This window comes from Lithobates pipiens, unplaced genomic scaffold (assembly GCF_037356315.1).
Source record: "Lithobates pipiens isolate NorthernLeopardFrog02 unplaced genomic scaffold, aLitPip1_a1.2 Scaffold_10, whole genome shotgun sequence".
Lineage (NCBI taxonomy): Eukaryota > Metazoa > Chordata > Amphibia > Anura > Ranidae > Lithobates > Lithobates pipiens.
The window spans coordinates 222,669,231-222,684,073 of NW_027507686.1; the positions used below are offsets into that span (position 1 = coordinate 222,669,231).

The 14,843-nt window shown below is 47.6% G+C and overlaps 1 long non-coding RNA gene across 1 annotated transcript in view; it reads right to left on the reverse strand.

Annotated features, from left to right (window-relative positions):
- Positions 1–14,843, reverse strand: part of LOC143940505 (uncharacterized) — a 68,729-nt gene that overhangs the window by 29,050 nt on the left and 24,836 nt on the right. The window contains exon 3 of the long non-coding RNA XR_013263879.1: positions 9,265–9,390. This is a non-coding gene — a long non-coding RNA (uncharacterized LOC143940505). The remainder of the gene's footprint in view (positions 1–9,264; positions 9,391–14,843) is intronic.

Genomic DNA, 14,843 nt, shown 5'->3' on the forward strand with positions numbered 1-14,843 from the left:
GATCGAGGGCAGTAATTTTAGCAGTAGACCTCCTCTGTAAAGGCTTTTAAAAATGTATGTAGTTTGTCGCCACTACGCGATTGTACGCAATCAATCGCTCGGCTCTCAGTGGCTACCGCTGCCATTCTCGGTCAGGGAATCAGAAAGTGAAGCATTGCGGCTTCACTTCCTAGTTCCCTACTGCACATGCACAATTCACGCAGCGTAATAGGAATGGTCTGCGCTGTCTCTGGGACCCGTGTGTGTCCCAGCAGACAGCAGCCGGGACAGGAAGAAGCATAAACTCCTGTGGGAGTCTATGCCCAGAAGTGGGTGCAAATACCTGTCTTAGACAGGTATCTGTACCCCCCCCCCCCGAAAGGTGCCAAATGTGACACTGGAGGGGGGAGGGTTCCGATGAGCGGAAGTTCCACTTTAGGGTGGAACCCCGCTTTAAGGACCAGGCCTCTTTTTCATACTTGGTGTTTACACGTTTAAAACGTTTTTTTTTCTAGAAAATTACTTAGAACCCCCAAACATTACTGTTTTTTTCTAACACCCCAGAGAATAAAATGGCGGTCATTGCAATACTTTTTATCACACCGTATTTGCGCAGCGGTCTTACAAGCGCAATTTAAAAAAAAATGACTTTTTTGAATAAGAAAATAAGACAACAGTAAAATTAGCCCAATTTTTTTTTATATTGTGAAAGATAATGTTATGCCGAGAAAATTGATACCCAACATGTCACGCTTCAAAATTGCGCCCGCTCGTGGAATGGCGTCAAACTTTTACCCTTAAAAATCTCCATAAGCGACATTTAAAAAATTCTACAGGTTGCATGTTTTGCGTTACAAAGGAGGTCTATGGCTAGAATTATTATTCTCCCTCTACCGATCGCGGCGATAGCTCACATGTGTGGTTTGACTACTGTTTTCATATGCGGGCACTACTCACGTATGCATTCACTTCTGCGCGCGAGCTCGTCGGGACGGGGTGTTTTAAAAATTATTATTTTTTCTTATTTATTTTACTTGAGTTTTTTTATTTTTACAGTGGTTTAAAAAAAAATAGATCACTTTTATTTCTATTACAAGGAATATAAACATCCCTTGTAATAGAAAAAAGAATGACAGGTGCTCTTAAATATGAGATCTGGGGTCAAAAAGTCCTCATAGCTCATATCTGGACTTAAAAAAAAAAAATGTCATTTGAAAAAATGATATTGAACAAAATGTACCTTTAAGAGGTATGGGCGGAAGTGACGTTTTGACGTCGCTTCCGCCCTCCTATGGTATAGAGACGAGAGGGGGCCATCTTAGCCTCACTCGTCTCCATACCCAGCAGCAAGAAAGATCCGATCGCCTCCGCCCCTACCGACGGCTCCAGTAAGCGATGGAGGGTGCGGGGGAGTGGGGGTGGCACCTCTCCCACCGCAGATAACAGTGATTTCTCGGTGAATCCGACGCAGACACCATCACTATCGCACACAGGACCGCCTCCTGTAAAGAGGGATATCTCGGTTGTGGCAGCAGCTGCTGTCGTTACCGAGTTATCCCTCTTCAAAGTAACGACGTATATGTACATGAAGCGGTCCTTAAGCGGTTAAAAAAAAAAAAGATTTGGGGGGAATCTGAGAGCAGTGAAAAAAGGTACTTTCTGGGGGTCAAGAATACATACAAGAATAGAAAGTTTTTTTAAACCAGAGTTTAGAATCACTTTAACATCTTGCAAAAAAGGAGCGGATTGGCTGGTTATAAGGGGAAAGAGGAGGCCGGATTTAAAGAAAATTTTTTTTTTTAAACAATATCCTTATTTTTAATAGTATTTAATTTGGTCATTCGGACTGCTCTATACACTTTCATCTCAGGAGTGAGAAGCCACGCTCTATGCTCTTGCTTACAGTGGGACATTGAGAACTAATGTAGCTACCCTGCAACAACAAATCAGATAATCATTTTTTTTTTTAAATGTAGATTTGGAGTCGGAGCAGTTAAAGGTACTTTTTGGGTTAAGAATACATATTTGAATACATATATTTTTTTCAAACAAGAATTTAGTGGCATTTTAGGCTGGGTTCACACTGCCGCATGGAGCGGGTCACAGCAGGGTCTGGTGGGTTCCTGTTCCCTATTTCAAGTCCGATTTCAGTCTGAATTTTTGGCTAAATTCAGACCTGAAACAGACCAGAAGACACACAGGACTAGTGATGGCCGAACGGTTCGCCCGGCGGTCGTTTCACAGCGAATTTCGGACGTTCGCGGTCCGCTCGTTCGGCGGACTATTGGCGTCGTTCGCCCGGCGGACTTTCGTGTTTAATGTGTAAAAGAACTTTGACCTATGATGACACATCCATCATGGGGTACAGGACAGCCAATTGAGACATTACAGCACATGGACACTTGGACATTCCCCCTAACCTATAAATACACCCAATCCAGTGGCCATTTTACATTCTTTCTTCTGTCACTATAGGGAAAGGTTGCTGTGTGGAGTAGGGACAGATAAAACGCTAGCTATTTGGTACACAAAAGTTCTTTTCAGGACTGGTATAGGTGTTAGGTGTATATAGGTTTGCTGTGCTACTGATTGTTGCAGCAGCCTGAGTGTCTTTTGTCAGTTTAGATAAAGGGACAGAGCGCTGTGTGATGCTATTTTAGGGACAGCCAGATTAGTCATCATCATCATCATCATTAGCTGTTACTATCAGGTCCACAAAAGTGCTATTCGAGTAACCAGTTATCGTTCCAGTCTCCTCTGTTTTGCCAGTTTGTATAGGGACAGAAAGGAAGCAGTGCATCAGGCAGTGAGGGTCAGTTTAAACAGTAGCTGTTACTATTAGTTCCACAAAGGTTCTTTTCAGGACTGGTATCAGTGGTATGGTAATAGGCTTGTACACGTATAATATTCTTTCTTCCAAATATAGAAAGAATATTATACTTGACTGCTGCAGTCTGCTAATCATTCACAACTCACTTGTTCCACAAAGCTCTTTATCAGGACTGGTAACTTGGTCTGTGTAGGGTGCTACAGTACATAGGGTTGAGTGAGGTACAGTCTGCCGTTCTGTAAGGACTGGTATCGGTCCACAATAGATAGGGTTGAGGTGCACCACTGCTGACCGCTGCCCTATACTGCAGCAGTCCTTCAGCAGTATAAGGACTGACGTACAGTCTGCTAATCAATCACACACAACCCACTTGGTCCACAAAGGTCCTTATAAGGACTGGTAAATTGGTGAAGGGTTCTACAGTACATAGGGTTGACTGAGGTACAGTCTGCTGTTCTGTAAGGACCGGTATCGGTCCACAATAGATAGGGTTGAGGTGCACCACTGCTGACCGCTGCCCTATACTGCAGCAGTCCTTCATCGGTATAGGGACTAAGAGTTTTGTCACAGGGTCATTTAAAAAATGACAGGCAGAGGAAGAGGCAGGCCCTTCCGCAGGGGTGGTAGGGGTAGGGCAGGAGCAACAGCCTTGAGCCAAAGTGGGAAGTTGCAGAAGGTGCGTTCAATTACTTTAAAGGACGCACCAGACTTGGTTGAGTGGCTCACTCAGCCTTACTCTTCTGCATCCTCCTCATCCTCTCGATCTGCACCCTCTTCTTCACTCTCTGCTATGTGCACCCCCAAAGACACTACCACCAACAACACCACCACCACATACCTTCCGCTTGAGTCACAGGAATTATTTTCCGATCCATATCAAGAGGACATTTCTGATGCGCAGCCACTCATGGTATTGGATCAGGAAGATGAGGTAGCAACAACCGCTACTCAGCAGTCTGACGACAGTACCCAGATCAGCCCAAGGAGGAGGTTGGTCCCCGGTGTTGCTGCCTACTCCGAGATCTCTACTTATAGCGGTGGGGAAGGCGACGTTGATGATGACGTGTCTAGTGATGTCACGTGGGTGCCCACAAGAGAGGAAGAGGAGGGGAGTTCAGAGGGAGATATGGACCAGCAGATAGGGAGGAGAAGCAGGAATAACTTACATTGCACAGGAGGGACAAAGCAGACTGCAAATGTATCAGGAGCGAGTCATCGACCATGTACGGTCACATCTGGCGCTCCCAGGACACCGGCACATGGCTCCGCAGTGTGGGCTTTTTTTAACGTGTCCGCTGCTGACAATAGCGTTGCCATCTGCAATCTTTGCAGTCAACGCATTAGTCGCGGTAAGCCCAACACTCACCTAGGGACGACCGCCTTAAGAAGGCACATGGGCAGCCATCACCGAGCCGAGTGGGAGCAACGGAACACACAAAGCCACACTGCAGGCTCTCACCGTCCAGCCTCGTCTTCTACTTCTCCTCTCTCCTCACAATTGTCCTCCACCTTCCATCACGCCAAGCTCACATTTTTCTGCAAAAAGGCAGGCTTCCGTGGGCCTAATGTTCGAGCGTAAAAAATGATGACGCCGGATAACCCTCTTGCCCAACGATTGACGGCTGGCTTGTCAGAACTCATAGCCCGCCAACTACTGGCATATAAACTGGTGGACTCGGAGGCCTTTCACAAATTTGTGGCCATTGGAACACCACAATGGAAGGTCCCAGGAAGGAAGTATATTTCTCAGAGAAGGGCATCCCAGAGCTATATGGCCATGTTCAGCGGCAAGTTAATGTATCTCTGGCACATAGTGTCAGTGCCAAGATACATCTGACCACAGACACGTGGTCTAGCAAACACGGGCAGGGGAGGTATATCACTTTTACTGCCCACTGGGTGAACCTTCTGACGGCCGCCAAGCACCCGTGGCACCCGTGTAGATTTGGTTTTACCTCCACGGATTGCATGCAGGCCTGACTCTTCTTCTCCTCCTCCTCCTACTCCATCCTCCTCCCTCTCCTCCTCAGCTGCCTCCTCCTTTTCTGCTGCTAGCGTCTCTTCCGCTGCACCGCCCAAGCTCCCCTGAACCTATTCCACATGCCAGGTGAGACGTTGCCATGCCGTGCTGTGTCTGTTGTGCCTGGAAGCCAAGAGCCACACTGGCCCGGCACTCCTTTCAGCTTTGCGTTCACAGGCAGATCAGTGGCTAACACTGCTCAATTTGACAGTTGGTAAAGTGGTGTGTGACAACGGTGCCAATCTGCTTAGCGCATTGAAACAGGGCAAAATCACGCACGTGCCATGCATGGCACACGTCTTAAACTTGGTCGTGCAGCGATTCGTTGTCAAATACCCTGGGGTCCAGGACATCTTGCGGCAGGCAAGGAAAATCTCGGCCCATTTCAGAAGATCTTACACGGCCATGGCTCGCCTTGCTGACATTCAGCGGCGACACAATCTGCCGGTCAGACGTCTTATTTGCGATTGCCCGACGCGATGGAACGCAACCTTCTATATGCTTGATAGGCTGCTCCAGCAGAAACGTGCAGTTAACGTCTACCTGTATGAACTCTGCGGAAGAACCGGTTCTGGGGAGCTGGGTTTTTTTTCACCGCGCCAGTGGCTGCTCATGCGCGACGCATGCAGACTTCTGTGCCCATTTGAGATCACCAAACTGGTCAGTCGCAGCCATGGCACCATCAGTGACATGGTACCTTATGCCTTCTTTATGGAGCGTGCATTGCGTCGTGTCATTGATCAAGCTGTGGAGGAGCAGGAGCGGGAAGATGAGGAAGTCGCAATGCTGGATGAATTCCCAGGGGGGGCTACTCTATCTGAGACAAGTCAACAACAGGAGTCTGAAGAGGAGTCAGAGGAGGATGGTGCCGGGGCGGATGAGGTGGAGCAAGAAGAGCATGCTTTAAACCTTTCTGGGATCCCTGTTGTGCGTGGATGGGGAGAGGAGAATGAAGAGGACGACATTATCCTGGATGATGAGCAGGAGCCAGGCCACCACACCGCTCCCACTTTAGTGCAAATGGGGGCCTTCATGCTCCAGTGTTTTAATAGGTGGCAACGTACTTAGACCCCCGGTACAAACACAAAATGGCAGAAATGTTACCGCCGTCACAGAGGGCTGTCAGAATGCAGCACTTCCAGGCCTTGCTTCGAGAAATGCTGCATTGTGCTTTTGCGTGCGCTGGCAGGGGAGCAATTCCCACTCCCAGAAAAGGAGTTGCGGGTACCAATCCAACAGCGCCTGCAAGAAGAGGCCGGTTTGAAGATGTGCTGGTGACTTCGGATATGAGGTCATTCTTTCAGCCGGCCCATCGACAGGTGTCATCCGGATCCAGCATCAGGGAACGCCTAGACCGTCAGGTGTCCGACTACATCGGGTTAACGGCCGATGTGGACGCTCTGAGTGATGAACCCCTGGACTACTGGGTGGGCAGGCTTGACCTTTGGCCAGAGCTTGCCCGATTTGCAATGGAACTGTTGGCTTGCCCCTCCTCCAGTGTCCTGTCCGAAAGGACGTTCAGCGCAGCAGGGGGGATTGTGACCGATAAGCGTACTCGCCTAGCTCACGACAGTGTTAACTACCTCACATTTCTAAAAATGAATGAGGCATGGATCTCGGAGGAATTCAACACATGTGACCAGTAGACCATGTATATGTCTATAAACTATTTTTTTAATCGAGCACAGAGACCTTCTTTCTTTATTTGGCTCACTTCCTTGTCCAAAAAAAGCACACCGTACTATATGCCCGCACCCTCCTCTTTGAAGAGGTTGAGCGGTGTCATATTTCTACTGGGGCTGCTTATTATGAGGGGCTCCCACCATCCCTGTGCTGTGCTGACATCCTCCTGGGGCTGTACCTCTGTTGTGCAAATTATGAGGGGCTCCCACCATCCCTGTGCTGTGCTGACTTCCTCCTGGGACTGTATCTCTGCTGTGCATATTTTGAGGTTCTCCCACCATCCCTGTGCTATGCTCATTATGAGGGGCTCCCACCATCCCTGTGCTATGCTGACTTCCTCCTGGGGCTGCTTAAGGTGCTGCTGTCAGTGCTGTATATCACGGTGCAGGTGTCATTGCTGTATGTCACGCTGCTGATGTCAGTGCTCTCTATCACGGTGCTGCTGTCAGATCACTCTATCACGGTGCAGATGTTATTGCTGTATGTCACGCTGCTAGTGATCATCTCCTGCACCCTCTTCTTTGCCTACCCTGCTCCCAGACCTTCCCTCTCCTCCATTGCCTTCATGCGCTCCACATTCCTGAATTGTCACAACATTTTCCCATATAAAAAAAGAATGCTTGTAGTTGTCGATCCCAGATTCACCTCATACATGTGTTATGTCATTAGCCATGTGGTGGGACTATGTTTGCACAGCTATTAATTCTTTTGTGGCTGCAAATTTGACCTGTAGGTTTGCGAAGTTCGCCTCCCATTGAAGTCAATGGGGCCCGCCGCGAACGATCGGCCGCGTTCGCGGTCCGCGTTCGCGAAACGTCCCGTCGGAAGTACATCCATCACTACACAGGACTTCTGTGCAATTCGCTCCGGAGATGTGTGAACCGGCTCCATAAAGAGTCGATCACAATCTTCTGACATGCAAATTGGATGTGGAGAAAACCCACATCCAATTTTCACTAGTGTGAACCCAGCCATAACATCTTACAAAAAAGGAGCGCAATTGGCCGGCTATAAGGGGGAGGAGGAGGCCAGATATAATTTTTTATTACACTAAACAAATTCCATGCATGCAGGCTCCCTCTGTTATTGCACCTGCATTTGCTCTGGGCCATCTGCAGGCGGCCTATAGAGGTGGATGAGGACACAGCATCTGCACGGACACCACCACATGTCAAAAATAACATGCAGGCAAGAGTGGGTGCACAGATCTGAACACACACTGAGGTTGATTTACTAAAACCAGAGAGTGCAAAATCTGGTGCAGCTGTGCATGGTAGCCAATCAGCTTGTTCAAACCAAGCTTTGACAAAAATTCATGGAAGCTGATTGGTTTCCATGCACAGCTGCACCAAAGTTTGCACCCTCCAGCTTTAGTAAATCAACCCCACTGTGTAAAGTTGAATTCCGGGTGCAAAGTAGGTCTATAGGTAGAAGGTTTTTTTATTTGAACGCATTATATGCATTAAGATAAAAAAAACCTTCTGTGTGTGGCAGCCCGTCCCCAATACTTATCCAAGCCCTATCTCAATCCAGCGATGTTGCACAAGAGCCTTAGCTGTCCGAGACTCTCACTCCTTTTTGGCTGAGATAGCAGCGGGTGCCATTGGCTCCTACTGCTGTCAAAGTCGGTGAGCCAATGAGGAGAGAGTGGGCGTGGTGTTCCGTGTCTGAATGGATGCACAGAGCAGCAGCTCGGCTGTCCCCATTGCAAGCTGCTTGCTGTGGGGGAACTTGGCAGGAGGGAGGAGTCAGAAGCCCTGGCAAGGGAACCCGAGAAGAGGAGGATCTGGGCTGCTCTGTATAAAACCACTGCACAGAGCAGGTGAGTATGACATGTTTGTTATTTTTAAATACTTTAACCACTTCCCACCCTGCCTATAGCAGAATGATGGCCGGGTGGTGGTTCCGTTATCCTGACTGTACGTCATATGATGTCAGGCAGGATAAGCCACGGGGGCGCACTGTGCGGCGAATGGTGGTGTGGTGTGTCACTCCGACACAGTGCAACTCCAATCAGGGTGAAGAGCCTCTCACTTAGGCTCTTTACCACATGATCAGCTGTGACCAATCACAGCTGATCATAGCGTGTAACCAGGAAAGTACCTGTAAATGACTTTCCTCGGTTCACGCTGACAGGAGAGCCGATCAGCGGCTCTCTTGTTAGAGGGGGGGTCTGAGCTGATACTGTATTGATTATCAGCTCAGCCCCTATCAGAGCTGCCGCCACAGCTGCCAGTCAGTGCCCACCAAAGTGCCAGTCAGTGCCCATGTTAGATGCCAATCAGTGCCTCATCATCAGTGCCCCCTATCAATGCCAAAAAACAGTGCCCATCAGTGCCCTTCAATTATACATATTAGTGCCCTATCAGTGCGTGTCAGTGCAGCCTCATCAGTGTGTCAGTGAAGGAGAAAATAACATTTTATAACAAACAAGGAAAAACTTTTTTTCCCCAAAAATGTCAGTCTTTTTTAGTGTGTTTAGCAAAAAATAAATAACCCAGACTTGATCAAATACCACCAAAATAAATCTCTATTTGTGGGAAGAAAATTAAATTATACAAATTTAGTTTGGGTACAGTGTTGCATGACCGCACAATTGTCATTCAAATTGTGACAGCACTGACAGCTGAAAATTGGTCTGGGCAGGAAGGGGGGGGGGGGGGCGGTATTGAATTGGTTAAGGAACCCTTAATATTGGCGCAAGTTCTGAACCTGCTGAGAAAGAGAGAAAAAAAAAAAGTACAGCTCTCACCTAATTGACAATGGAGACCAAACGGGAGAGATTTGTTCACTTTGGTTTTCTCACAGTTTTCATTTAATTTTATCTTTTATTGCTTGCGAATTGTGTGCCACTCGCGAATCCCTCGCTCTTCATGATCTGAAATGCAGTAAAATCATTCATTACTTGGATCGTGCAAAATAATTCATCTGTAGAAGAGCTCCAATTTCTATGTGGAGGAGGGACAAAAACTAAGTAAACTCAATTAAAACCTGGTTTTTCTTTTTATTTATTTATGATTGCATTCATAAAAAAAGTCATTGCCCAGCTCTCTGGAGCCCAGTCTGCAGCCCACTGGCACTGGTTTGCAACCCCTAGGACCCCAGCAGTATTAGGGTCCAGTCTCTGACCATCTCCCGTAAGCATGCCCCCAGTCTCTGACCATCTCCCGTAAGCATGCCCCCAGTCTCTGACCATCTCCCGTAAGCATGCCCCCAGTCTCTGACCATCTCCCGTAAGCATGCCCCCAGTCTCTGACCATCTCCCGTAAGCATGCCCCCAGTCTCTGACCATCTCCCGTAAGCATGCCCCCAGTCTCTGACCATCTCCCGTAAGCATGCCCCCAGTCTCTGACCATCTCCCGTAAGCATGCCCCCAGTCTCTGACCATCTCCCGTAAGCATGCCCCCAGTCTCTGACCATCTCCCGTAAGCATGCCCCCAGTCTCTGACCATCTCCCGTAAGCATGCCCCCAGTCTCTGACCATCTCCCGTAAGCATGCCCCCAGTCTCTGACCATCTCCCGTAAGCATGCCCCCAGTCTCTGACCATCTCCCGTAAGCATGCCCCCAGTCTCTGACCATCTCCCGTAAGCATGCCCCCAGTCTCTGACCATCTCCCGTAAGCATGCCCCCAGTCTCTGACCATCTCCCGTAAGCATGCCCCCAGTCTCTGACCATCTCCCGTAAGCATGCCCCCAGTCTCTGACCATCTCCCGTAAGCATGCCCCCAGTCTCTGACCATCTCCCGTAAGCATGCCCCCAGTCTCTGACCATCTCCCGTAAGCATGCCCCCAGTCTCTGACCATCTCCCGTAAGCATGCCCCCAGTCTCTGACCATCTCCCGTAAGCATGCCCCCAGTCTCTGACCATCTCCCGTAAGCATGCCCCCAGTCTCTGACCATCTCCCAAAAGCATGCCCCCAGTCTCTGACCATCTCCCGTAAGCATGCCCCCAGTCTCTGACCATCTCCCGTAAGCATGCCCCCAGTCTCTGACCATCTCCCGTAAGCATGCCCCCAGTCTCTGACCATATCCCGTAAGCATGCCCCCAGTCTCTGTCCATATCCCGTAGCATGCCCCCAGTCTCTGGCCATATCCTGTAGCATGCTCCCAGTCTCTGACCATCTCGCGTAGCATGCCCCCAGTCTCTGACCATCTCGCGTAGCATGCCCCCAGTCTCTGACCATCTCGCGTAGCATGCCCCCAGTCTCTGACCATCTCGCGTAGCATGCCCCCAGTCTCTGACCATCTCGCGTAGCATGCCCCCAGTCTCTGACCATCTCGCGTAGCATGCCCCCAGTCTCTGACCATCTCGCGTAGCATGCCCCCAGTCTCTGACCATCTCCCGTAGCATGCCCCCAGTCTCTGACCATCTCCCGTAGCATGCCCCCAGTCTCTGACCATCTCCCGTAGCATGCCCCCAGTCTCTGACCATCTCCCCTAGCATGCCCCCAGTCTCTGACCATCTCCCGTAGCATGCCCCCAGTCTCTGACCATCTCCCGTAGCATGCCCCCAGTCTCTGACCATCTCCCGTAGCATGCCCATAGTGTCTGAGCAGTAATCAACGTATTACATGCATATCTCAAATGCTCCATGGTAAGTGAACATATTCTGCCAGTTGCAGACAATTCGATCCCCTCAGCTTGATGTGATATCAATCTGACCATCTGCCTATATAAAAACTTGATCTATTTTTAGGTAGGCCACAATACTAAGTAAAGGTTGGCATGAGGCTCACGCAAAGCATTTGTTACCCAAACACTTCATATTCCTGATATGTGCCTGCTGTACGATATACTTGTATGAGAAAGGATCCTGTTCTCTCTGTGTTGCTTCCTTTGTGTGAAATCCCTGGTGTTCCTGCCGTCCCTCTGCTTTCCATTAAAAATTGACCACAGGTAGGTAGGCCACAACACTTTTATTCCTATTACAAGGAATGTAAACATCCCTTGTAATAGAAAAAAGAATGGCAGATTCGCTTTAAGGAGAGATCTGGGGTCAAAAAGATGCCAAATCTCTCCTTTACCTTTAAAAGATCAAAAGAATTCTGACCATTTGCTTTATATAATAAAAAAAAACCTGGACTAGAAGTGACTTCATTGTGTTGCTCTGGTCCTCCAGGGCCATAGAGGCAGAGGACAGGGTGCCACTGCCTGGAGGGAGATCGGGACCTGGTGGCTGAGTACCATTGGCATTGCTCTGTAGTGTTCCCCTTTACCCCCAATATATAAAAGGTTAGCAGGAGCCTAAAGTAGGGGTTAAAGAGCTGTGCTACCACAGAGAATAACATTAGACCCCAGGAGAGGCAAGGGATATGACGTGTAAGGGGGCCGTGTTAGGGAATTGATTTTTCCTGGAGTAGTATGTGCAGCATAGCGGCTCAGTGGTTAGCACATATGCCTTGCAGCACTGGGGTCCGTAGTTCACAACCCGGTCCCCCCCACACTCTACAGACAGGCTTGTTGGTTAATTGTCCATGTTATGAGATTTTACAGAGAGTGTACAAGATGGCGGCCTCCCCTCCAACCTGACGATCGCTCTGAGCCGCAAGCAGAGAAGATCTGTAGAGAGATCCATTCACAAAAAGAAGAGTCACATCTCCCAGCAAGTTCAACATCACATCACAAGAGAAGAGAAATGGATTTATGGAAAGAAATTTTTTTGTAATAAAACCTGTTATATCCTGGAAGTGTCTGAGCTTTTCTCTGCCATGTGATCAGGTGGATCTCTTTGTGTTCTGTATACAGTGGGGGAAGGGTTAGAAGTGGTATGGGGGAGGTAATGCTGTGTGGGGCCCCATTGAGATTTCCCCTCACTTCTGTCCTTGGAGTTTTCCCTAATGTCAGAACATGAGCGGGGGTCACTAGCACAGGAAGCGAGTGCAAACCTCCCCAATGGGGACAGGATTACCTGTTTTCATCATATATGCTCCCCTATATCCAGCTCCTATACTGACAACATCTCCAGTGTCTATCCATCTGCATATGTGAATGTCTTTGGACAACACACTGCTGCTCTCTCCACATTGCTGACTCAATTAGTGGCTATTTCTTCAGACTGGTATCTCCAGCTCTAAATCGGGGACACCATCCTTGCATTACTGGATTCAAGGGTTTCTTGAACTTTATGCCACTCTGTATTTGCTGTCACTGGATGACCCCTTTTAGGTTTTGACCATCTAGCAACCCCTGTGTGTGTGAGGAATTAATTGTGTGTGTGTGTAAGTGAGCCCGGGCTGTTTTATCTCATTGCGACAACATTGCCATAACAGGGTTGATTTACTAAAGGCAAATCCACCCTGCACTACAAGTGCATTGCAAGTTCACTTGGAAGTTCACTTGGAAGTGCAGTTGCTGTAGATCTGAGGGGAAGCTCTGAAAGGAGTGGAAGCTCTGCTGATTTTATCATCCAATCATGTGCAAGCTAAAATGCTCCCCCTCGGATCTACAGCAACTGCACTTTCAAGTGCACTTTCAGTGCCTTTAGTAAATAACCCCCAGTGTTTTAGTATGTTTGGTGAAGGGGCACACGTACACACGGCCGGAATTTCCGAAGGAAACAGTCCGATGGGAGCTTTTCATCAGATTTTCTGACCGCGTGTATGCCCATCGGTCTTTTTCTGTCGGCATCTCCAACGAACTTTAGATTGAAAGCCTGTTCGGAAAACCTTTCTATCAGATGTATGCAATTCTGACACGCAAAATTTCCGACGCATGCTCGGAAACAATTCGATGCATGCTCGGAAGCATTAAACTTCCCTTTTATAGTGCCGTTGAACGTGTTGTATGTCGCGGTGTTATTGACCGTCGGAATTTGGTGTGACCGTGTGTAGGCGAAACAGTTTGAGCGAAATTCCGTTGGAATTCCAGTGGGAAAACCATCAGAACTTTTTCCGATGAGAATTCTGATCGTGTGTACGCGGCATATCTCTAAACGACGGGTGCAGACTGGTAGCTACAGATATCAGTAAAGAAGCCCATCAGTTACCTCTTCACCTGCACTGTTATTACTCAGTTGCCATCTGATGTTTAGCAGAGTTGCTGAATTTGTCACGATCTACTTTATCATGAAACAATTTTTACATGTGATCCCCATGTAGACCTAACACAGTGGGGTTGATTTACTAAAGGGAAAAAGACTGTGCACTTTGTAAAGTGCAGTTGCCCTCTGCAAAAGCAGTTGCTTCAGAGCTTGGTAAATAAGCAGAAGCTCTGCTGACTTCCATCATCCAATCATGTGCAAGCAATAATGTTGTTTTTTTTTTTTTTTTCCTTGCACAGGATTTGGGTACTCATTGCAAAGTCAAGCCTTACCTCATTTACTGAGCTCTGGAGCAATTGCACCTGCAAACTGCACAGTCTATTTGCCTTTAGTAAATCAACCCCATTGTCTCTGCTAGATAATTTTCCAAGCAATCAGATAAAAATGCAGTTTAACCACTTCAGCCACGGACCAATTTTCAGCCAGAGGTCTTTTTACAATTTCGCACTGCACTGCTTTAACTGGTAATTACGCGGTCATGCAATGTTGTACCCAAACGAAATTTGTGTCCTTTTCTTCCCACAAATAGAGCTTTCTTTTGATGGTATTTGAATGCCTCTGCGATTTTTATTTTTTGCAATATAAATGGAAAAAGAATTTTGAGAGAAAAATATATTTTCTACTTTTTGTTATAAAAAAAATCAAATAAACTCAATTTTAGTCATACATTTAGGGCAAAATTTATTCAGCCACATGTCTTTAGTAAAAAAAATGTCAAGCGTATATTTATTGGTTTGCGCAAGTTATAGCATCTACAAACTAGAGTACATTTTCTGGAATTTACACAGCTTTTAATTTACGACTGCCTATCTCATTTCTTGAGGTGCTAAAATGGCAGGGCAGTACAAACCCCCCCAAATGACCCCATTTTGGAAAGTAGACACCAGGAAATTGCTGAGGGGCATGTTGAGCCCATTGAATATTTTTTTTTTTTGTCCCAAGTAATTGAATAATGACAGAAAAAAAAGAAGTTTACAAAAAGTTGTCACTAAATGATATATTGCTCACACATGCCATAGTTATATGTGGAATTGCACCCCAAAATATATTCTGCTGCTTCTCCTGAGTACGGGGATACCACATATGTGGGACTTTTTGGGAGCCTAGCCGCGTACGGCACCCCGAAAACCGATCACTGCCTTCAGGATTTCTAAGGGTGCTAATTTTTGTTTTCACTCCTCACAACCTATCACAGTTTTGAAGGCCATAAAATGCCAAAATAACACAATCCCCCCCCCCCCCCCCCCAAATTACCCCATTTTGGAAATTAGACACCCCAAGCTATTTACTGA